We start from the raw sequence: 25053 nt of genomic DNA, 5'->3' as shown, positions 1-25053 counted from the left end.
AATAAACAAGTAGAAACCATGAAGTAGAGTATATTTTGGCCTTTATTTTCATGTAGGAATTCATCCCATATATGATACCTAATAATTATTATAAGGTAGAAATACTGCTCAATTTTCTCATCCAGAATTTTGAAGGTCACAGTGAATTTTGGAAAAGTGTCAAAGATTACCCCAACCCAACAACCCAATATAACATTTTTTCCCTAAAGTTACAGGGATTGAACTCAGGGGCACTCAGTCACTGAGCCATATCCCCATTCCTATTTTGTATTCTATTTAAAGACAGGGTCTCACTGAGTTGCTTAGTGCCTCACCATTGCTGAGTCTGGCTTTGAACTTGCAATCCGCCTGTCTCAGCCTCCCAAGCTACTGGGATTACAGGCGTGAGCCACCATGGCTGGCCCAATGTACCTTTTAAAGCAACAAAACAGCAATGTCTTCCCTTTACCCCAAATAAAATGATATTATGAGCAAAATTTTGGCAAGAGTAGGAAAGAAAGACTGTTCAATTAAAACATAAATCATACAGAAAAGTTAAAGTACTTTGGTTTTTTGTAAAGCATTGTAGTTGGCAACCTGAGAGATGGATGCCACAGGCATAACTGAAGGCTTCATGTCTGACAGCAGGACCTGGGAGGTCAAGGCCAAAAACCAAGTGCTCTGGCCAAATGTGCTTCAAGTCTTATTGAAATGATGGTATTTACTTATCCATATCCCAGGAATCCAAATCTAGTGCTTATTTTCTCATTTTACACCTTCTTTTCTAAGATCTTTGGCAGTCTTTAGTGTCACTAACAATGTCATTCTCAAGGGTAAGAAGCATGATTGGCCTTGAAGGTCATAAGAATTTTATTTTTAATATATAAAGTGGAAATGCTTTAACAGACTCAACTACTAGTCGATTGTTATAGCACACCTAATAGCTTTTTCTATTGGAATTTAAGCACCATAAATAACTGACTCATATAAAACCAACCCAAGTTGGTAACAGGAAAATAGTAATATAAAAGATATATTTAAAATCATAACTAGATAATCAGAAACTTTTAAAGCTAAGTGTTTTATATGAAAAGAAAGACTAAGAACTTTTCATTCATAATCAGGAAAATGAGTAATTCAATGAATTTGGAATCTAAGTAAGGAGATAAATTTAGGAGCTCCAGTTGTGGGAGTACACATTCATATGTGAGCAGCCAGAAATAACTAAGGCCTTGCTGGGGATATAGCGTGGTAGGGCACTTGCCTAGAAATAACTAAGGCCTGACTATTGCTTCATTTAGACTTTGTAATCAATTTGATGGCTTGTGGAGAGAAATAAAAGACCTATGGTTGCAGAAAATTCCTTTGAAAATGATAAAACTCATTCATCAATCTATGTTTGTATCATCATCTTGAAGTATGTATAATTCACATATTCATGACGTGTTTGAGGATCAGAGACTGAACATAATACAGACTGACTTTTGTGTCCTCGTCACATCTGGAATAGCTAATATAATGGACGACATATTCTTCATCTCTTTAAATGATGTCTGGCGGGTAGATAGTGATCATTTATTCAAAGGACTCAGGAATCCACTCTTTTGTGATACATTAGAGTTTTAGAGGACTTGTAGGAAATTTATCTTTTAGAAATAATTATGCATAGTTTTCTGTTGTTTATTATATGTGCCTTCCCCTCCACATACACACATAATGCACACATTATTCAGTCCAATAAAGAATAGAGAATGCATGTCCTTTTAGATGCTTAGTTCTAATTCAAGCAAGTCATAAAAACAATACTTAATAAATAGTAGGCATAAAAAATAGGACTATAAAAAGGGAAAAATAATTGTCAAATATTTTGTGAATCATTAAAAATGTTAAATCTTTTTAAAGTAAAATTATATTTAAAGCATACAAATTTCTTTTGACATATATACATATAATGAAATGATTACTATAAACAAACAAATTGACATAACTATTTACTATCCTTTCTGTGCTGAGATTACCTGAAATCTATTCTGTTTCAGCAAATTTCCAGTATAAAACACAGTATTACTAATTGCAATCATCATGTTATCCATTAGCTATCTAGTTTTAATTATTCCGTATCATCATAACTTTATACCCACATCTTCCCCCTTCCCCACCTCTGTGCACTTATGACCACTTTTCTACTCTGCTTTTACATGTTCAACTTTTTTGAATTAGGCATGTGACATCAAAAAGTATTTTTCTTTTTGCATCTCCATGAATTCACTTAGCATAATGCCCTCTAAGTCAATCCATGTTGTTGCTAATGACAGGATGTCTTTCTTTGTTAAGATGGAATAATGTTCCATTGAATAACACATAAATACAATCACAACACACAACCACACCATAAGTACTTTATCTGTTTATTTCTCAACACAAATCGTGATTGTTTCTATATCTTGGCTATTGTGAACAACATCTCAGAGAACCTACAGGAATAGCAATATCTTTGAGATAATACTTCCAATTTTGTGGTGAGCCGTTTCTGCGGACTGTGGTCGCCATTACAAGATGGCGCTGGCTCCGCTGTGGTCTGTAACAAACAACTCCTTATTTGGGAGAGTTGGCGCATGGTTTTTTAACACCCTATGAGAAAGCTCCACGTGGCAGCTTCGCATTGGGGCTTGAGATGCTTTATTAAGGCTGGGAGAGGCATCCGAGAGGAAGAAGAAGAAATATCAAGGACCTGAATAAACGGCTGAAAGAAGATTCCTGTTGTTGCGTCTTCCTTGCGGGCAAGGGGGTCGCGACACAATTTCTTTGGCTAATGCTTAGAAGTAAGATTGATAGATCAAACAGTAGTTTTATTTCAGGTTTCTGAAGAATTCATATGTTGTTTCCCAAAGTGTATTAAATGAAATTCTCACCAACAGGGTTCAGGGTTCCCTTTTCATGACACCATTACCAATGCTCCTTATTTTTTGTCATTTAAATAATACGTCAGTCTAACAATTGTAAGATGGTATCTCATTACTGTTTTGATTTGCTTTTCCCTAATGATGAGTGATATAGAGCACTTTTTCATATAGTGGTTTGCCCTTTTTTGTCTTCTTTGGAAAAAATGTATATTTAAGACCTTTGACCACTTTTTATGTTTTTTTTTTTAAGAGAGAATGAGAAAGAGAGAGAGAGAATTTTTTTAATATTTATTTTTTTTAGTTATCGGCAGACACAACATCTTTGTTGGTATGTAGTGCTGAGGATCGAACCTGGGCCGCACACATGCCAGGCGAGCGCGCTACCGCTTGAGCCACATCCCCAGCCCACTTTTTATGTTTTTATTAGTGCAGTATAATTATACATAGTATTGAGATTCCTTTGACATAATCATGCATTCAAGGAATACCTTTTGCTCCACTTCAGTCCTGTACTTCCCCTTTCCTTCACCTCTTCCCTCCCCACCTTTTTTTCCTTTACTACTCTGTCTTCCATTTGCTTATATTTTTTAAACTATTGCTTTATAGATATACATAAAGGTGAAATTCTCAGTAGTATATTCATATGTGTACATAGCATAATTTGGTAAATTTCATTTCACAGTTCATGCCTTTTCCCATTCCTCCTTCCTCCCCTTGCTCCATGGAATCTCCTTTCCATTTTCATGGGACTCCCCCCTCCTTTTGCCCCTTGTTTCTGTTTTGATCTAGTTTCCACATTTCCAGAGAAAATGTTAAACGCTTGACTTCTGAGTTTGGCTTATTTCACTTACCATTATTCTCTCCAGTTTTATTCATTTACCAACAAATGCCATAATTTTATTTTCTCCATGGCTTAGTAAAACTCCATTATGTGTAAACCACAGTTTCTTTATCCATTCATCTGTTGATAAGCATATGGGCTAGTTCCATAACTCTTGTGAATTGTGCTGCTGTAAACATTGATTTGTTTGTTTTGTTTTGTTTCTGCTTTTCTTGTCTCAAGACCCACTTCTTTCTATAATTATGTGATGGACAATATTTAAATGAGAAATAACTTGAGACCTGATGCCATTTGAATCCATGTGCAGGACTTTCATGGTATTTTAGGCATTATCAGTACATTACTGCTTTATATCAAGTCTAGGGGTTTGGTTTTGTTGTGTTCATTTTTTGTTTTCTTGTTTGTTTCTTTGTTTGTTTTGTTTGACTTGTTTATTTTTTTATCAATCAAATGACTTAAAGATGGTTCTAGTGAGTGTTGTTAGGTCTAATTTCACTTCATTTTTACTTTTACATTTAGTTCTTTATGGTCCTAGCCCAGAATAAGTAGGGATGCTCCTTTCTTTGGCAGTCCTTTATTTGACTATTTTGGCTTTCTTTCAAAATTCTTGAGACATTTTAAAAAGTTCTACTCATCCTCTCAGCTCCCTCTTCCAGAAATGCAACTGTTCCTAGATTAGAGTTGCCATACTAGAGAAATAAAAATTCAAATGCCCAGTTAATTTACATTTCAGATAAACATTTAATAAATTTTACTGTGAGAATGTCCTATGCAATATTTGGATTATATAAATACTCTAATAAGTAGCTGTTAATGAGGAATTCAAATGGGTATTCTGGATTTTTCCTAGTAACCCTAAATCAAGTAAAAAGTGGCCAGAATAAGTAGACTAGCCCTGGATTATTATGTTCACCTAGATCTTAACTCACTCCCCCATCACTATTTTAATATTTAATTGATTTAGTTAACCACATTAACTAGATTTGAAATATTATTTCAGCAGCTGTAGAAAATATTGACCAACATTTCATCTAATTATAAATCAACGGAAAATTTCTACATTTGTTCAATAACTGCAAAATAACCTAAAACATCTGACATTACAATATTTGAAAACTTAACCTTTTAATGGGGAATAAGGCAAAGATGTCTACAGTTAATTTTAACACTGTTTTGTAGGTGCTAATTGGGAAGAAAGATAAAAATAATGGTGTAAGAATTGGAAAGAATTGACTACATAGAAAATATAATGCAAATTAAATTATGATTACTAATACACGAGTTATCCAGTTTGTGGATACAAGGTCAGTACTTTAAAAATATTCCATAGACCAGAATAAATAGGGTTAGAAATTAAATTTTATAAAATATAAGGCATTTCATGCTCTTGGATTAGAAGAATGTTAAAATGTTCATACTACCCAAAGCAATTTTCAAGTTTAATATATAATACATATCAAATATCAAAGAATTACTTGATAAAAATGTTATGTCAGACTTATGCAGAAAGCCAAGAAATGTAATTGAAAGAAAAGTACAGGGGCTGGGGATGTGGCTCAAGCGGTAGCGCGCTTGCCTGGCATGCGTGCGGCCCAGGTTCGATCCTCAGCACCACATACCAACAAAGATGTTGTGTCCGCCGAGAACTAAAAAAAATAAAAATATTAAAAATTCTCTCTCTCACTCTCTCTCCTCTCTCACTCTCTCTTTAAAAAAAAAAAGAAAAGTACATAAAAACTTAAATCTATGTCTTTCAATCTCTGAATATTATGTTAATAGATAATAAGACTAACAATAGTAAAGCTTACAAATATCCATAAAATAAGTGCAGGATCAATTAAAATCTTTAAAAGTTTTATGTATTGAATTTCGAAAATCAACGAACCAGGTGGGGTGGCACAGACCTGTAATCCCAGTGGCTGGAGTGGCTGACACAGGAGGATGGAGAGTTCAAAGCCAGCTTCAGCAATGGCAAGGTGCTAAGCAACTCAGTGAGACCCTATCTCTAAATAAAATACACAGTAAGGCTGGGGATGTGGCTTAGTGATCGAGTGTTCCTGAGCTCAATCCCCGGTACCAATAAATACATAAATAAATAAAATAATGAGAAAGCTCATATGAAAGATCAGATCGATAGGAATGTTACCCAGCCTTTAAGAAAAGTATATTAATCATTAGTACTATTCACCTAATATTTCCCTTTCTTCTCTCACTTGAGGTGATGAATGGTCATGTGACATGTTCTGTCAATGGAACGGTAAAATAACATTTAAGAGGTGGTGAACAATTTATATACGCACTCTCTTCTTCCTTCAGCTAATATAGTTAGCAATCTGTGTAAGAGAGAGGCTTCTGGATCAGCCTGGGCCCTAGAATTAGAAGATATCAAGTAGATGCTCCAGACCCCCCAAAATGGAATTGTGGTGAGAACAAGAACAATAAACCCAAGGCAAACAAACAAACAAACAAAACTCTGTAGTTATTGACCACTGAAATCTAGGATTATTTAGGATTATTTGTTCTTGCAGTGTAACCAATCTTATCCTGACTAAAATAAAGTATAATAGAGAAGAAATTATTTTATGGAACTTACTGAGACTTACTGTAAAGCTATAGTTGTTAAGACCATGTGTTACTGGATTATGAATAAGAAAATAGAATAAATATGCAGAAATACACTTTTCCTAGGCTGATTTGACATAGCAAACCTGTTCGTCTGAGTAAACAATACTGGGACAATTGTATATGTATGGATGTAAATGAAATTTGAGTTCTATCTCATAAATTATACACAAAAATTTCATATAAATTAATAAATGTGAAAGGTCAAACATAAACTTTTAGAAAATAATGTAGAAATATATCTCTATGCGCTTGTGATTAAAAACTGTCAATAGGAAACAAAAGCACTACATAAAAATAAACAGCTAATTAATTATACCACTCTAAAACAAAGGACTTATTCTTTTGAAAATATATCTGTACATCTATTAGAGGATGAAAATATAAATCTTAACTTGGGAAATATATTTGCAAACTGCATAACTGACAATGGATTCAACTCCAGAAAATAAATAAATATGTAAAATTAATCGATGCTATATTTGTATGGATGTAGATAAAATATAGGGTACATAAAATATATAAAGGCAAAATCTAGTAGAAAAATGGGAATGGGCAAGGGACTTTATCATGCTATTTTCAAAAGACAAAACCCACATGTTTAATAAATATACAGAAAAATATGTAACTTCTTTATTGATTAGAAATTCCAAACAACTGTTCCCTAAACACACCGGTACTTCCTTCAGAATAACTATAAGTTAGAAGACTGACAATACCAAGAGTTGTGAAGATGTGGAATATCAAGAATACTCATATATTGCTTGCAGTCTAAATTGTTATGGATACTTTAGAAATACGTTTGGCATTGTCTCTTGTAATGGAAAGTGCATATATCCTATGACCCGAAAACTTCATTTCCAGATAAATCCTCTGAAGAAATCCATGCATATATAAATGAGAACATATATAAAAAAGGCAATAGCAGCATTCAATGCAATAGCCTAGAAATAACTACAATGCTTGACAGAGTAGATAAGTACTTTGTGTTGTATTCATATAATGGAAGAACAACAATAAAATGTCTTTTAGTGTTATACAGCAACTTGCATGAATCTTACAAGTATTATATTGACAAAAAAAGAGAAAAATAAAATTTATGTTTTTAAAAACATCAAAAAAAGCTAAGATAGATTTATAGTGCTTAGAAACGTATTCTAATTCAGTAACACTCTAAAAACTAAGATATAAAGTGTATATAATTCATGGCAATATTCTTTTCCTCAACTTGGAGGTTGGTTATGATAATTTTTAAAGTTTACTTTGTTTTATATGCTTGTAATTTTGTCTAATTTAACTGCTATATAAAGTCTTAGAAGAAAGTGAAAGATCCTACTCATTAATCTTTAATTTTTTGCATATTTAATATTCATATATGATTTGTTAAGTTACTGTGAGAGAGTTCTACTCTGCAGTGTGATTAATTGAAGGAATAACAGTCCTCATCTTTTATGCTTTCTAACCGGAATATAATGGCTTCTTATATAATTATTTTCCTAACTAGAAGGGCAATAGGACACTGTTATTTTAAATTTGTGTAGGACCAAATAAATCAACAAAAAGTACACAATATATATTCTCTCTTTAAATGGAATTTAATAAAATTCTTAATATTATATAATAACATAACTTGTGGTATTTGACAAAATTTTTATCTGATAACTTTTTGTTTACCAGACAATAAACTTAAGATATAAGCAAAACAAAACACAGTTATCCAACAGATATAAATATAGTACTAACTATATTTTTCCTCAGGTGGTAAAACTTTTTGCTCATGTAGTATGGTCATATAGATCCAATGCATGAAATACTCAAAAGACTTATTAATTTGATCTTAGAATGTATTGCTAAAAATAACACAGTGACTCACATTTTCCCAAAAAGCAATGCCAGTGTGAACTTATTAGAATGCTTTTGTAATTTGGTTTTTGGGTTACATCCTTACTAAATCATAAAAATAGAAAATAAACTGAAGTGACATGTTTAGTTACAGGAATTTAAAGTTTGCTTTTAATGATTAGCTATATTTTTATATCCCCTTGAAATTAGTTCTTCCCAAGTTTTAGGATATGTTCAATATGAAGCCTTCAGTTAACTATCCTGCCTACATTAGAAAAGATTTTATAGGTCAATAAATAAGCTGTGTGGTACAAGATAGAAAGGATAATTTATTATGGGACTAGTACATTTACTGGGAACCTGGCCATCCTGTATCTGTCATAGCACATAGAAATATTTAATGCCAAAGGGGACATTATATCTGACAAGATGTTGGGTTTCTTTTCTGTCTGAAGTAAATCCTAAAATACCATTAAATCCTTCTTTATTAACTGGTTTCAAAAGCTGAAACAGTAAATAAAATTATTGATGGAATAATTTTGTTGAAAAGTGGAAAAAAATAGAGAAAGTGCTGAAAATACATAGCTAAATTCTGAATATGGATGATTTAGCAATTTTAATAGATTCACCTATTTCATCATGAGCAGTAAGAGAATGAAAATTTGTAAATCCCCTATAATTGTGGACTGGATCCTGTTACATGCTACTAACACCTTCCCTCATAATTCAAATGAATTTGAGAGATAAGCAGAGATATTTTTAATAGGACAGATTTTTAATCAGATCTAAATGATTCATTTCTCTTCTATTTTGGATTTATCCATATTTTAAAACAAAAATTAACTGTAAAACCTCTTATAATTCCTCGAGTAGAGATAGTGATGAGTAGTACTATGATATGTGTCATTTTAGATTGTTCAGTGTAGATGGACATCAAAATTCAAAAAATTAAAATGCATCACATATTTTTAACTTGTTCTTTTAGTTAATATATCTTTTTGTTAAATTTATGTCTATCTTAATTTATTTAGGATAAATTCTTATAGTACTATCACTAAGTCAAAGAATTATATTAAAATATTTTTATTTGTGCTTTATACATGATAGTGGCATGCAATTTGACAAAATTATATATGGGTGAAATGTAATTTGCTCCATTTCAGTTCCCAGAACTTCCTTTTTAACTCGCTCCTCCCTTCTCCTATCCCCTTTCTCTACTGTTCTTCCTTTTATTTGTTTGTTTTTTAATTTGTGCTTTAAAGATATACATAAATGCAGAATTCACTATGGTACATTATATATGTACATAATTTTGTCAATTTCATTCCACATCTTCTGACTTTTCTCTCCAACTTCCTCCCTCACCCTCATTTTCTTTCCTCCACTGATCTTTCCTCAAATTTTGTGGGATCTGTCACCCTTTCTTTCCTCTTAATTTGCTCTAACTCTCAGATATGAGAGAAGGCATTTGATCCTTAACTTTCTGAGTCTGGCTTATTTAACTCAGCATGATGTTCTCCAGTTTCACCCATCTGCCAGCAAACACCATAATTTCACTCTTCTTTATGGCTTAGTAGAACTCCATTGTGGCTGTATACCATATTTTCTTTATTTATTCATCTGTCGAAGGCCAACTAAGCTAGTTAATAGATTCACCAATTTCATCATAAGCAGAAAGAGAATGAAAAATCTCAAATCCCCTGTAATTGTGGATTGGATGCTATTACATGCTATTAGTATTTTTAATAGGAAAGATTTTTCATAACATGGCTGCACTACTTTAAATATTGATATGCCCATTTCACTATAGAATGCTGATTTTAGGGGTTTTTATTTTGATAAATACTAAGGAGTGGGATAGTTGCATCATATTGTGGTGATATGTCTATTCTTTTGAGAAATCTCCATTCTGCTTTCCAAATTGGTTGTACTACTTTGTAGTACTTCAAACAATGTATAGGTGTACCTTTTCCTAGACATCCTCACCAGCATTTATTATTATTTGTATTTCTGATAATTGCCATTCTAACTAGAGTGAGATGTAATATCAATGTAGTCTTTATTTCCATTTCGCTGATTGGCAAGGATGTTGAGCATAGTTTCATATATTTGTTGGTCATTTGTATCTCTTCTTTTGAGAAATGTCTGTTTGGTTCTTTTGCCGTTTTATTGATTGGGTTACTTGTTCTTTTGATGGTAAGTTTTTTTGAGTTCTTTATATATTCTGGATGTTAATCCCCTGTCAGAGGACAAGATTTTCTCCTTTTCTGTAAACTCTCTCTTCAGATCTTAATCATGTCCTTTAACATGCAAAAGCTTTTAATTTAATGCTGTTTCACTTATTTATTTTTTGTTTTATCATCTCTTGAGCTTCAAGGGTCATTAAGAATGCTGGTGCTTATGCTCATATGTTGGAAGTCTGTCCCTGTATTTTTCCAGCAGTTGCAAAGTTTCTGGTCTAATTCCAAGGTCTCTAATTCATTTTAATTTGATTTTTGTGCAAAGTGAGAAATAGGGATCTAGTTTTATTCTTCTACATATGAATATCTAGTTCTCTCAGCACCATTTGTTTAAAAGACTGTTTTTATTTCAACATATATTTTTGGCACCTTTGTCAAGTATCAGATGACTGTAAGTATGCAGGTTTGTCTCTGTGCCTTCTATTATGTTCCTTCCTATATACTTTTATACCGATTTTATGATATTTTGTTGCACTCTGTAGTGTAATTTGAGATCAGTGATTGTAATTACTCCAGCATTGCTCTTCTTGTTCAGTATTGCCAAATGAATTTTAGAATTATTTTTATTATAATTCTAGGAAGAATGTCATTGGTATTTTTATAGATATTGAATTGAATCTGTATAATACTTTTAGTAATATGGCCATTTTGGCAATATTAAGTCTAACTATCAAGGAGCATGGTAGGTCTTTCTATCTTCTAAGGTCTCTTTCAATTTTTTTCTTCAGCATTTTATAGTTTTCATTGTAGATGTCTTTTCACCTCCTTGGTTTGATTTATCAGCCCCCCTCATTTTTTTGAGATTACTGTGAATGGGACACTTTACCAGATTTCTTTCTCAAAAGATTAATTATTAGAGTACAAGAAAGCTATTGGTTTATGAATGTAGATCTTATATCCTGCTATTTTCCTGAATTTGTGTATGAACTCTAGTAGTCTTCTGGTGGAATTTTTGGAATCTTCTAGATAGGGGATCATGTCATCAGCAAACAGATAATTTCACTTCCTCTTTTCCTATTTGTATTCCTTTAATTTCCTCTCTTAACTGATTGGTCTGGCTCAAGTTTCAAAGAACTATATTGAATAGAAGTGGTAAGAGTAGGCATCCTTGCTTTGTTTCTGGTTTAAGAGGAAAATGCTTTTAGTTTTTCTCCATTCAGTGTGATGATGTGTTATGTATAGCCTTTATAGTGTTAAGACAAATTTCTTCTATCCCAAGTTTTCCCAGTGTTTTAAGTATGAACAGATCATAGATTTTGTCAGAGGCCTTTTCTGTATCTATTAAGATGTGATTCTTGTTCTTAATTCTGTTTATGTGGTGAACCAAACTTGCATCCTTAGGATGAAACCTAATTGATTATGGTGTACTCTCTTCTTGAAGTATTTTTGAATGTGGTTTGCTAATATTTAATTAAGGATTTTTACATCTATGCTCCTCAGGAATATTGATCTGTAGTTTTCCTTCTTTGCTGTGTCTTTGTCCAGTTTTGCTATGGGGTGATGCTGGCTTTGTAGAACGTATTGGGGAGGGTTCCAATATATTTCATGAAATAATTTGAGGAAGTCTTGTGTTAGTTTTTCTTTAATGGTCTGTCAGAACTCAGCTGAGAATCATCTGGTTTGGGGATCTTCTTTATTGAAAGGTGTGTAATTATTGTTGCAATCTCATTATTTCATATTGGTCTGTTTAGGTGTTCTTTATCTTCCTGATTCAATTTGGGCAGGTCATATGTATTTAGAAATCTGTGGATGTCTCCTAGATTTTTCCAAGTTATGGGAGAATACATTTTCAGAATATTTTCTAATGATACTTGAATTTCAGAAGTGTGTGGGTTGATATATTCTTTTTCATCTCAAACTTTGCCAGAAATATCCTTATTAATTTTGTCTGGGTGAAATATATATTGGTGAAAGGAGTAGTTAAAATCATCCAGTAGTATTGTATTGGGGCCTTATCTAGGATTTAATGTGAAGAATTTTTTATGTAATTAGGTGCACTGATATTTGGAGTATAAATATTTACTAATTGTATATACTCTGCTGGGATTTTTTTTCTTCCACCAGTATGTGGTGACTTTCTTTGTCTATTCTGATTAACTTTTGCTTGAATTATGCTTTGTAAGACATGAGAATAACTACTTTCTGATTGTTTCTAGACTTCATCCAAATGGAACATTTTTCCTACCCTTTTACTTAGCCTGTTGATGTCATTGCATTTAAGATGAGTCTCTTGCAAACAACATATAGTTGGATGTTTTTTTTTAATTCTATCATTCTGCAAATCTGTGTCTTTTAATTGGGGATTTAAGACCATTTACATTCAGTATTATTTTGGAAAGATGTTTGTTATTTCTTTTTATTTTGCTGTATTTAATTTGGTCTTAATTTTTATTTAGTTAATTGTTTTACTAGAGAGTTTTATCCATTTCAGAGCTTTGCAAATGAATTCTTTTTGTACTCTAATTTGTTTTTGTTTGTTTGTTTGTTTTTTTTTTTTTTTTTTTTTTTTTGGTAGTGCTGGCTTAGTGGTCATGAATTCTTTTAATTATACTTATCATGGAAAATTTTATTTTTTCTTTGATTCTGAAAGATACCATTGCTGGATATAGCAATCTTGTTTGGAAATTGTTTTTCTTTTTTCATAGCCTGGAATATTTCATTTCAGTCCCTCCTTGATTTTAGTGTCTGATTTGAGAAGTCATAAGTGAGCCTTGTTTACGTCTACATGTGACCAGGGTTTTTTTTTCTTGCAGTTTTTAATATTCTTGACTTACTTTCTATGTTAAGCATTTTGATTGTGATATGTCTTGGAGAAGTTCTTTTTAGATCTTATCTCTTTGTTTTTTAATATACATCCTGTATGTGAATGTCTACCTCATTTACAATGTTATTTTCTGCTAGTATTTCACTGAAAAGATTCTTAATCCATTTAGCCTGTACCTCTGTTCTCTTCTATCCCATGTAGCTCAAATTTGTTCTCTTTAATGCTGTTCCAGAGTTCTTGTATAATTTAATAATGGTCTTTCATTTTTTTTCCAGTATTGCACACTGAGTACTCAAGTTTTTACACTGAATACAAGGCCTGAATTTCTGTATTTGAGGCTGAAATTCTACTTTCTTTTTTTATTTAATGTTTTTATTAAATATGTATTTTTTAGTTTTGATACAGTATCTTGATTTTATTTTTTTGTGGTGCTGAGGATTACCCCAATACCTCATGCATGCTAGGTGAGCACTCTACCACTGAACCCCAGCCCTGAAATTCTACTTTCCACATAATCCAATCTGTTGGTGATACTTTCAATTGAAATTTTAATTTGATGTATTGTGCCTTTTATTTCTAGTAGTTCTGGTTGATTTCTTTTTAGCATTTCTATTTCTTTTTTGAAGTGATCTTTCACTATTTGCTCTCTTAACTAATTCCTTAGATCTTCTTTTAGATCAGTAAACATTTTTTACACAATTTAAATATTGCTGTGATTTTTATTCAATTTGAAGTCCTGATTAAAAGCAGTGAGAATGAAGCTTTACAAACATTGCAAAATTACTACATCATTGCAATATGGTTTTACTTTACACACAGAGGAAAAAAATAACATTAGATTTAAGGCAACAACGACATGTGCAAACCGAAAACATTACCCTGACAATCCTTGGTAAAAACTGTTTTGGATAAATGATAGCTGTTGGGGTCAGTCTTTGTCTAAAGGATAAGCCATGAATAGTTTCATTCCTTAACAAACAAAGCAAAACAAAAACAAACTTTTCTACTGACCCACAATGGCCAGAAGCAGCTTTCAGTAATCTCTAATTGTGTCACTCCCAATCATTGTGCCCAAGGGCTTCTGATACATCTGATTGAACATCTGTTTTATTGGTACAAGTTCAGTCTCAGTTTGAGAGATCACAATCTTGACCATAGTGGAGTTGTCTGAGCCTGTATCTTTCATGGAATAATACAGCCACTCAGCAAAGAAGGCAGGACAGTTCGGGGTACATTTCAAGATGGTCTTCAAACTACTTTCAACCTATCCAGAAAACTCCAGGCCTACACTGCTTAACAAATCTTGATAAGAAATCCTGGAATAAGACTCCATAGTAGCTTTCAGCTGAGGAAAGCTTCTTGTGACAAGGATCATGTTAAAGCAAGATCCATCTGTCCCTAGTCTCCCCTGACCAGCTTTATAGAGACACTGACATCTTCTTGATGTCATTTGAAACCATTTGGTGGTTTGCACTCTGATTCTCATCACAATTTCCCTGACCATGGATACAAGCAACCATTCAGATGTATCTGACCTAATGTCCTTTTCAAGGTCTCTTCCAAATTCTGCTTGATAACATATGACAGTTTCTTGGATTTATTGATTTGTTCTTGTGCACAAAATCTGTATCAATACATGTTCCTGAGTTTCTGCTCCCTGCATTGCATTCCATAAACTCCAGGCATCATAATATGTAGGAGGCAGGAACAGGGAAATAATCAGTTCTTACACATTTCTACTCAACTCTGACTTCAGATCTTTGATTAAATCCTTGCCATACATGGTCTTAAAAGCTGCTCTAAGTTTTTTTGCCTCTGATCATTGGAATGACTGGACACAACATTCACAATTGCCTACTCATCTGTTCCAAATCCCTTCATTGCTTTACAGAGAATTTATGCATCTTTCATTGTATAGAAGATGGCAGCTGGTTGGAGGGTCCCTTGAGTCATTGCTGCAGGCTTACTAGGGTATGGAGCTTTTCCTCCAGGATACTGAGAAGAATCTGTCTTCCAGGAGAGCCACCAGATCCTAGGACCTGGGCTGGACCACCATCTTAAGTCTGTGAAGGTGGCTGTGGATAACCAGAAAAGCCCAATCGACTGGGTGAGGCTCCATATCCTTGGCAGGGAGAAACTCAAGGATAGGATGGAAGATGAACTCCAGATGGAGGTAGCCTCCAGCTCCTAGGTAGCCACCACTTGGTGTTGGTGGGTAGGCACCTCCTCCCATTGGAGGAAAGCCACTAGGATAAGTATACTGACCTGGAGGGGGGAAAGATGACTCCTGACCTACAGGCGGATATGCAGAGAAAGGTGGGTAGTCTGTGCAGGGATAGCCTGGGTATGATATTCTGACCAGGAGCAGTGTCAGAGCCCAACCAACTCCAGGGAAAGATGAAGCCTGGCAGGACCAGGGGAGGGCAGGACACTGGCTGAGCTCAAAAAATTTTAATAATTTAATAATAAACTTTTAATAATATAATTATTATATTATTTAATATAATAATAAACTTTTTATAATAATTTTATATCTTTCCAGGATTTTCATCCACTTCAATATCTGAGTTACTTTGTTGAGGGATTGCAAATTGGGGGAGGAGGCTTCTTTATCTATTTCTTCATGATTTCTGAGGTTGTGGACTTGCACATCTGATAAAGATGGATTCTTCTTCCTCTTTGATGCATTTGTCTTTTGTGTGTAGTTATCATATTTGTTATTAGAACTTCTCTGTTTTTGCTGTGTGAGTAGATTCTAGGAGTGGGACTCAAGTTTCCCCTCTAGAGGTTTCTCCTTGGGTCCCTTCATTGTTTTGAGGTTGTTCTCTATTCTTTGTGTTGAAGTATTGTTGGAACTTGAACTAGTTCATGCTTGGAATGAGGTTTATTGTCACTTGGTAGAATTGTGAATATAGCTCTATCCTGTAGACTTATATTGTCTCAATAACTTCCCAGACTTTTTTAGAAAAAGGGGAGCAAGGAATAGCAATAATGAATATAACCAATATGCAGCCTTAAAATAAATGTCTAGTGCCTACTATAACATCTATAACACTAATTGCCACATGAAGAGGTATGGGGGGGTCAACATTTAGTATCAGTACCAACAATAAATAGCTGTGTTTTAAATTTAACATTAAACAGCAGGTGTCAATGATAGCATCCAAAGTATTAATAACCATAACAATAATGATGGCAGGGGGTAGGAATTATATAAAAGTAAAAAGTTCTAACAGAGAGTGAAATTATAGTTAAGTGAAGAGAAATGAGATACAAAGGTAAGGAAACTTTGAATATTAAAAAGTGAACAGAGAAGAAGTAGGAAAGGAGTAGCAGGTGACATCTATAAAGAAGGAGAATAAAAATAACCATATTAAAAAATAAGTAAGTAAAGGAGTAGAGGAAGAGGGAAGAGCAAAATTTGGCTATGAGAGGGGAAAGAAAGTAAAGAAGTAGTAAGAGGAATAAAAACAAAGGTAAGAACAAACAAATAAAAACTCAAACCAAAACAAACCCACATAAAACATTACTTCTCCAAAGTCAAAATAAGCCCAAATAACAAACAGGTAAAGAAAAAAAGCAACTAAGATGAAAGAAAAATAATGTAGATATATTAATTTGTATATTATACACACACACACACAAACATACATACATATTCTCCACCCTATCAGAGCATGAGGACACCACACACACACACACACACACACACACACACACACACAGAAAATGGAACAAGAAAAAAGAAAAGGAAAAAAAGAAAAAGAGAGAGAGAATTCTTTTTTTTTTATTGGTTGTTCAAAACATTACATAGTTCTTGATATATCATATTTCACACTTTGATTCAAGTGGGTTATGAACTCCCATTTTTACCCCGTATACAGATTGCAGAGTCACATCAGTTACACTTCCACTGATTTACATATGAAAAAGAGAGAGTCTGTTTCCCCTAAGGTAGTCAAAACTGTTGGCAAGGATGGATGTTCATTGCTTATGTTCTTGTGCCATTCTTTACATTTCTTTTTTTACTTAAAAACTGGCACCAAAGCTGGTTATAGTAGCTCTCAGCTGTCCATCTCAAGGTTAGGCTGGAAAGTACTGACAACTGGAGTTTTGTCTAGATAGATTAGGTCCATGAACTCCCACAGTAGGGCTAATACAGAGATCTCAAGTTGCTGGTGCTTACTTCTGGCTGTCCTTTTGCACTTTGTTGGAAGGGATTTGAAATTAGATCCATGCACTCTGTTGCTGGGCAGATGTGATATCTGTTGTACGCCTGAGTTTCAGGGACTTCCTGATAATTGTACTGTTGGAGTGTAGGATCTGATCTTCCATAAGTCTCATATATTTCACCATCATGGATATGTATTTCCCAGGATCAGACCTGGAGTGCTGATGTGACTGTCACCAATTTCTGGCCTCCTCCTAGCTGTTTGCATGGGTTGCCAGTAACAAAGGGCACTCAACATCTTTCCCCTTGGCATTGCTTGCCTGGATCACTCTAGTCACAACCCTTTCTGTACCTGTTTCAGTTGCATTAGCCCAGGGACACTTTGAGCCCCATAACAGATAACTGCTGGGATGGGCTAGCAACACCCTTTTTGAACTGTGCAAACTGCCACATGGTCACTGGTAGATGCTTCCTGCTGTGACTCTGTGCTCAATAGCAGAGAGATTCTTATCACCTTTAAATCATCACCCTGGCCCACTGTCTCTGGGTCAGATAAGATTAGCTCCTCTCTCTATTTCCCAGGTTCTCCAAAACAACTTGATTTGCAGTGTTTTCCTCTTTCTGCCTTTGTTATCCTTCCCCTCTGCAGAGGACTGTTGGTGCTGCCACTGAAGCCAGTGAAGTTAGCACATCTCTTAACATATCTTGTTCTGTGTTCAAAGCTTCTGAATTTATGTCTCTATGATTATTTTGCTGTCCAATGTTGAATTTTATTGTATTATCTCAGTCACCTACTTCACTGAGAAGCAATATTCTGATGCTTAAATCTCATACTGAAGAGCAGCTAAAGAATATTCCCTTCCTCTTGTATGCCATCTTTATTTCACATTTCATATATCTCAAATCACTGTCTATGTTGTCAAATATTATTATTCTATTTAATTTTCATGACTATAAAGTATTTCAGTAGAGAACTGCATTATCACTTAGTTAATGAATCTCCATTTGGCCTTGTACTGTATACAGTGTTTATTAAACAATACCATGGTCCCTTTATGTTAAATTTAAATATGTGCATTTGGCTATTGCATTAGAATGCATTTCTAAAAGTAAAAGTTCTACTTTAAAGACCCTGTTCATTTTAACTTTTTATTCATTGCAAAATGCTTTTCATAGATAGATATAAGAGCTTCAAAATGTGTTGTTAACAGTTCTTTGATCATATGAATGTATTAAATGTTGTTAAGTTAGAGTTAGAACATACTGTGTATCAAGGGGATGAACAAAGAGAACACTTTTCAGGTATAAACACATTTCTCAACCCAACACTTACTTCATCCATTAAAAAAAAAAAAAAGCTACTTCACTTTGTAGAATATCAAGACCACTTTCAAGTGGCATCACACAGTATTTAAGAAAACAAGTTTTGGAGGAAAACCTGGATGATTTGTAGAGAACATTTTAAGATAATATTATGATCCTTTAATGGGTTAGTAAGAGAGTGTATGAGAGATACATTTTAATATAATATATGAAAGTATCTCAGATGTGTGTAATAAATTCAAGTTCAAATTAATATTTTATAGAAAAATACATTATTGAAATTTTAATACATTGATATTTTTGTACATGATACAAAAAGGAAGTACAGAATGAAAGCACCAAGGAGATGCCAAGTTGATATGATTAAATTTGAGGAAATATTTAGAGCTTTGGGATATTGAGTACAAGTGAAACAAATCAGATTCTTTTGTTAAATAAATACAATGTACAATAGTTCCCCTTCTATCTTCAGGGAATATGTTCCAAGACCCTGTGGATCTGTGATATTACCAAACTGTAATAATACCGAACCCTATGTATACTGTGTTTTTTTCCCTATACATCCATACTGAAATAAAGTTTAATTTATCAGTTAGATGCAGTTAGAGATTGGCAATAATAACTAATAATAATATATATAAATTATGAAGTAATACTGTAATAAACTTTCCAGCATCATAACTACTCTTTTAGGTTGGGCTCATCATTAAGTAAGAATTACTTGAACATAAGCACTGCAATACTGTTGACAGTTGATCTAATAACCACAGGCCTACTTAAGGGAATACTGGGTGGTACTATATACAATGTGGAAACACTAGACAAAGGGATGGTCATGTTCTTTGTGGAATAGAGTGGACTGTGTGAGATATCAAGCTACTCATAATGCAAGATCATGAATTGTTTATTTCCAAAATTTTCTATTGAACATTTTCAGATAGCTACAATAAAACCATAGTTCAGATGGAAGTACTATAGAGTCAAGAAAAAATAATTGAAACCACATCTATATAATAATGAGATTTGTATGGGAGAGGAACTAAGCATCACAGTAGATTCTACATTGCAATCATTATATTAGTGCAAATTAGTTAAAAATATTTGTTAATATTAGTGGCTTTTATGAGAAGAAAAATCCCAGAAAAGTTTAGCAAGTGCTATTAATATCGCATAGCTGTCTAATTTCCATACTTTAGTTTTAAAGACTGGATGTAGAAAAGACCCAAGTAAAATTAAGGAAAATAATCAGTTGGAAAAATCTATATATGAAAACCATCTGTTATAGAATTTTAAGTCCAGTGAGTGAATAATATCTAATTTCATATAGTTTTGAAAGATCTATAAAAGGTAAACACAGGCTTATTCATTCATAGATTTCAACTTGAAATACATCTCTTCCTTTGTTCATAAGGTCCTGCCTAGACCCAACTCAGGCTTTTCAATTTCCATATAACCTTAACCTTGGCATTGGTCTCTGCATTACTTTTTTTGGGGGGTGGGGGTGGGGATCATGTCCAGATCCTCATGCATGCTCAAGAGTTGTACGCCTGAGTTGTGTCAGTCATCCTTCTTTGTTAGTATTTATGTTAAGACAGGGTCTCAGTAGGTTGCCAGGCTGATCTTGAATTTGTGATTTCTCTGATTCAGATTCCTGAGTGACTAGGATTATAGGAATGTACCACCACACCTGACTTCTATATTGCTTTTTAAGAAGAAAGAAAAACAAACCCAAAGCTACTGCTACTTATGCTCACCTACAGCAGTTTACCTAATAAAAATCTCAACTTCATTATGGAAATTTAGGACATCTATGCTAACAGCATTGAATTTGCCTCTTCCCAGAAACTGTTGTTATTTTTTCTGTCCAGGGTAACCGGATACACACAGCATAATCATACAAAGATGATAATCTTACTTTTTAAAGCATTATCTTCTCTAAACTAGAAACTATCAAAGTGAATTTCATGTACTCTAATAGCTTGTATTTCAAGTGAGACTATTACAACCCCAACAGACACCCACTCATTTTGTTGTGATGCTATTATTCACAGACAGAAATTTAATTTTATTTACACAGATACTTTACATATAAGTACTCCATGTAAATGCCTTGTCATCCCAAATAGTTCATGCATTCTAGTTCGGGGATCATGGCTAATATTTATATTCTCAGTGCTTAAAACAGTAAAGATTTAATACCTTCTTTATTATTGTTATTTGTGGTGGTAATGTGTCATATTCTAGTGATAACAAATAAATGAAATGTACCTTTTCTTCAGAAAATGGGTTGATTCATATTCTCAGAAGACAAGGAGATATTTTTTAACATCTAACAGGAAATAGTACAGGTGTTTTACTTAAGTAATTTTAATCCTTTAGATTAGCACTTTTAAATATGTAACATGTCCATGAAGAATCTAGGATGTTGTTAAAATGCAGCTTCTGATTCAGTAGGTCTGTGTTGGGACCCGATATTCCACATGTCTAAAATCTCCTAGGTGATGCTAATGTTAGACAGCAGATGATACTTTGAGAAGCAAGGTTTTAAACAACTGTATGAGGTAATATAAGTATGATGAGAGCAACAATGCTGATATCAATAGTAACTTAACATACACTGTTTTGCTTGAATTAAAGTTCTACAGGATATGTAAGATAGCTCTAATGTGCAAACAAATCTGATAAGTTGGGAAATCATAAAATAATAGACATAGAAAAATTTTTGAAAAACACCAATAAAGTCAATTAAACCTAATATATCAACTTTCTCTAAATACACTCCTTTTCCATTGAGCTAAATTTTATCTAGAATTTGTTTACCAAAAGACAGTATTGTAACAGAAGACATTTATCTTTCCTTTAAATACACAATAGCTCCTATCAACAGATTAGTTAAAATCAGCAGTTTTCCTCATATTTCCACCATATTCAAGTAATCTTTTGATAATTATTTAAATTGTTTATCAGTAAAGTCCCAAATGCCTGAATCAGCAGAGTAAAGTATCTGCCCCAGAAGCACTCAGACTGAGCGAGTAGAAAAGCAAGCAGTTTGGTTATACTGGTTGTGTTGTACAAACAGACAAGGCACCGAAGACAGGAGGAAAACAGTTTTATTTGGCTACAGCCAGGTTCAGAGGGCACAGCTTTTGTTGTAATCAATTAATCCCCTGAACCCCAAGTTCAGGTAGTTCTAGTATTTTATACCCAGCATGTAAAGAGAGGGGCTCAGAAGTTCAGTCTGCAGAAGTTCACATAAAAGCAGCTTTCTCTTTCACTATTTTGAGCAATTAACCCTTCAAGGACAACACCTGAGAAGGAGAGAGCTTCTTCTCCCCTTTCTTTCCTCCCCCTGCCAGCTGTTACCGTGGAGCCCAATTGGTAACTTCTCTTATGTTGGAAATTTAGACATCTCTTGAGCCCAGCTCAAGGCCGAGGCCTTGCTTAAAGGATTTGTTCTTTTTTTTAATTTTTTTTAAGTTACACTTTGTATTTGCAAACATATTTCTACAAACTACTATACTAGATAAGTATTTGTGAAAAACTAGTAAGAGGTGTCCAGCACCTGGAGTGATAATTTCTTCCAGGCCTAGTGGTCAAGTAAAACAGGGCAACACAAAAATAGGAAGTTTATCTACACTGAACTCTTTTGTAGAGACTCTTTTGCTGACAGTGCTAAAATCAGCCATGGTGAAGATTTCTGGAGAAGGCCAGTTAACATTGTTTGTGGAGGAAGGGGGTGTCACTACAGTTGCAATAATATGCTGCTATAAAAACATATCTCCTCCCTTTCCTCTACTGGTCTCTCTTCTTTTTCATGAGATCCTCTACCCTGTTTTTCCCCCCTTTATTCTCAATCTTCCACATACAAAAAACCTACAACCCTTGACTTTCCGCGCTTGGTTAATTTCTCATAACATAATGCTCTCAAATTCATTCATTTTCCTGAAAATGACATTATTTCTTTCTTCCTTATGACTGAATAAAACTCCATTGTGTATATTAAAAACAAAACAAAACAAAAACAAATGTGCCACAGGAAAGATTATGCAATTTTGAAAGAGTCCATAGGTCCAAAGTCACTGAATATGCCGAGTTCTATCAACAAATTTATAAACACTAACATCTGGGAACATCTTCCCCCAAAGGAGTACATCTACCTGTGCATGTCTGATGAGGCCAATTACCCTAATGTTTCCAGGGATACCACTCTAAAAGTGCTACAACAGAGGCTTCTGCTGATTTTTATGACAAAAATATTTCTTTGATACTTAGCTGAAGACTTCCCTGGGTTCCTCTTTTATACAGATAAATTAAATGGATGGAGGGAAAAGGGAAAATATTGTCACTAAAATGTAATCAGTGAGAAACTAACTGTCTAGAGGCAGTGGGACCATGGATATTTTCTGACCTTTATGTAGCTAGTCTGTGAGAAAAAATATTTTATCTATATTTTAAAAAATCCATGAGATAGAGGGTATCGCTCAGTGGTACAGTACTTGCCAGCATGTGGCCTTGGGTTTGATCTTCAACTCTTCAAAACAAAACAAAACAAAACAAAAAAGCAGAAAAGAAAAAAAAAGAAAGTCTACAATTGACTGTATACAACTTCCAGATGGGGTGGCTGTTATGCCATGTTGTGGGGAGTGGGGGTAGAAGATAAGGTGACATGCCCTGACAAATGACATATATCTTTCATCTTGTCAGTATAGTAAAAGCTCTTAGAGAAAGACTGGAGAATCATGGTGGTGTTTTTTTCTGCTTTGAGAATATTAAACTTTTTTTGATGACTTTAATAACGTAACAGAGAAGTTCTTAAAGTATTATGGCAAAGGAAAGTGTAAGGCCACAAAAATTTGCCTTGAGTTTATCTTACAAAACCATAGACAAACTAAGAAATGTCATAATTCCAGTGGAGGACTTTTCAGAGTTCAAGAAGGAAGCCCATGTTATGGACTGTGTTCTATGTAATCACCTGCTTTTTCTCTGCGTTTGGAAATATTGAACACTGTATGTAAGTGGACTTTATGCTCTCTGCCACAAAAGATGTCTGGTCTTTGTGACTGTGATGGTAATCCCATTCTTCCTGACAGTTGTTGATCATTAATTCCTATGATTTACGTAAATGATCAGTTTTTGCTCAGGAGCTGATTGCTATGTTTTCTCATATGTTGAAAACTTTTTAAAAAACATTTGTCAAACTGACAAAATCACTCAAGCTATTTGGGCAATGAGAACAATTTCTGTAAAAGAAAAAAAAAACATGCTACACAACTAAATGTGCTGCCTAACCTATAGTTTTAAGACTTATGTAAGAGTCAGTCTCTCTCTCTCTCTCTCTCTCTCTCTCTCTCTCTCTCTCTCTCTCGCTCTGTAAAAGCTCCATTCTGTTTAACCTAAAATAATGCTTAGCTTCTAATTTAATCTTAGGCTTTTGCATTCTGTTTCACAGCTGACCCACAAGAGTGAATTTATTTTCATGGTATAAATGTCAATTTAAAAAATTTAGGATAAATAAAATTCTTTTTAGTGTTATATTTTAGTCAGCTTTTTTATTGCTGTGAACAAAAGACCTAAGAAGGACAACACAGAGAAGAAAAAATTTATTATAGGGCTCAGGGTTTCAGGGGTCTCAGTCTATAGAAGGCCACCTCCATTGCTCTGTGCCAGAGATGAGGCAGCACATCAGAAGCAGAAGGAGATTTTGCTTACCAGGGATAAAATATATACCCCAAAGGTATTCCCTCAAGAACTTCCCTACTCCAGCCACACCCTACCTACCTACAGTCATTAACCAATTAATTTCAATTGGGGGATTAATGGATTGACTAGGATAAGGATCTCATAGCCCAATCCTTTCATCTCTAAACTTTCTTGCATTGTCTCACACCTGAGCTTTTGGGGGACACTTCATATCTAAACCATAACACGAATTCAACTGAACAAGCAGAGAGAGACAGTGATGTACAGAGAATTTAAATATAAATCACTGCAATGTTCAATAAATAATTTCTATTAAATAAATTTAACAAATCCATTCTATCATCCTTTCTTTTGTTGTTGTTGCTGTTGTTGTTTTCATTATGTTACCCTTATTTCTAACACAGGCTCTGAACAAAACTTCTCTACTAAAGGCAGTTATGTCTGTATAGGTGCCAAATTCATGAATCTCGATCTATTCCTCTTATTCCCCTAAGCTTCAGCATTTGATCCTACTGACCACTATCTCCTTGTTGAAATTCTTACTAACCTATCTCTCTGAACATTTCCTTTTGATGCATTTCTTTCTATGTCCATGTGGTTGAATATTAAATTACTTCTCTTTCATATCCTTTTGAATCTTGAAACTCAGTCTACAACTTCGATAATCT

General features: G+C 33.9%; 1 protein-coding gene and 1 pseudogene across 5 annotated transcripts in view; one reads left to right on the top strand and one right to left on the bottom strand.

Moving 5' to 3' along the window:
• Positions 1-25053, top strand: part of CTNNA3 (catenin alpha 3) — a 1724633-nt gene that overhangs the window by 1082634 nt on the left and 616946 nt on the right. The window lies entirely within an intron of this gene.
• On the bottom strand, positions 14195-15535 carry LOC308634213 (annexin A7-like; annotated as a pseudogene). Its single transcript has one exon. The product of its transcript is annotated as an annexin A7-like (transcript).

The sequence above is a fragment of the Spermophilus citellus genome (assembly GCF_964194105.1).
Source record: "Spermophilus citellus genome assembly, chromosome: 15".
Classification (NCBI taxonomy): Eukaryota; Metazoa; Chordata; class Mammalia; order Rodentia; family Sciuridae; genus Spermophilus; species Spermophilus citellus.
This window is presented reverse-complemented; position numbering and strand designations above follow the sequence as displayed.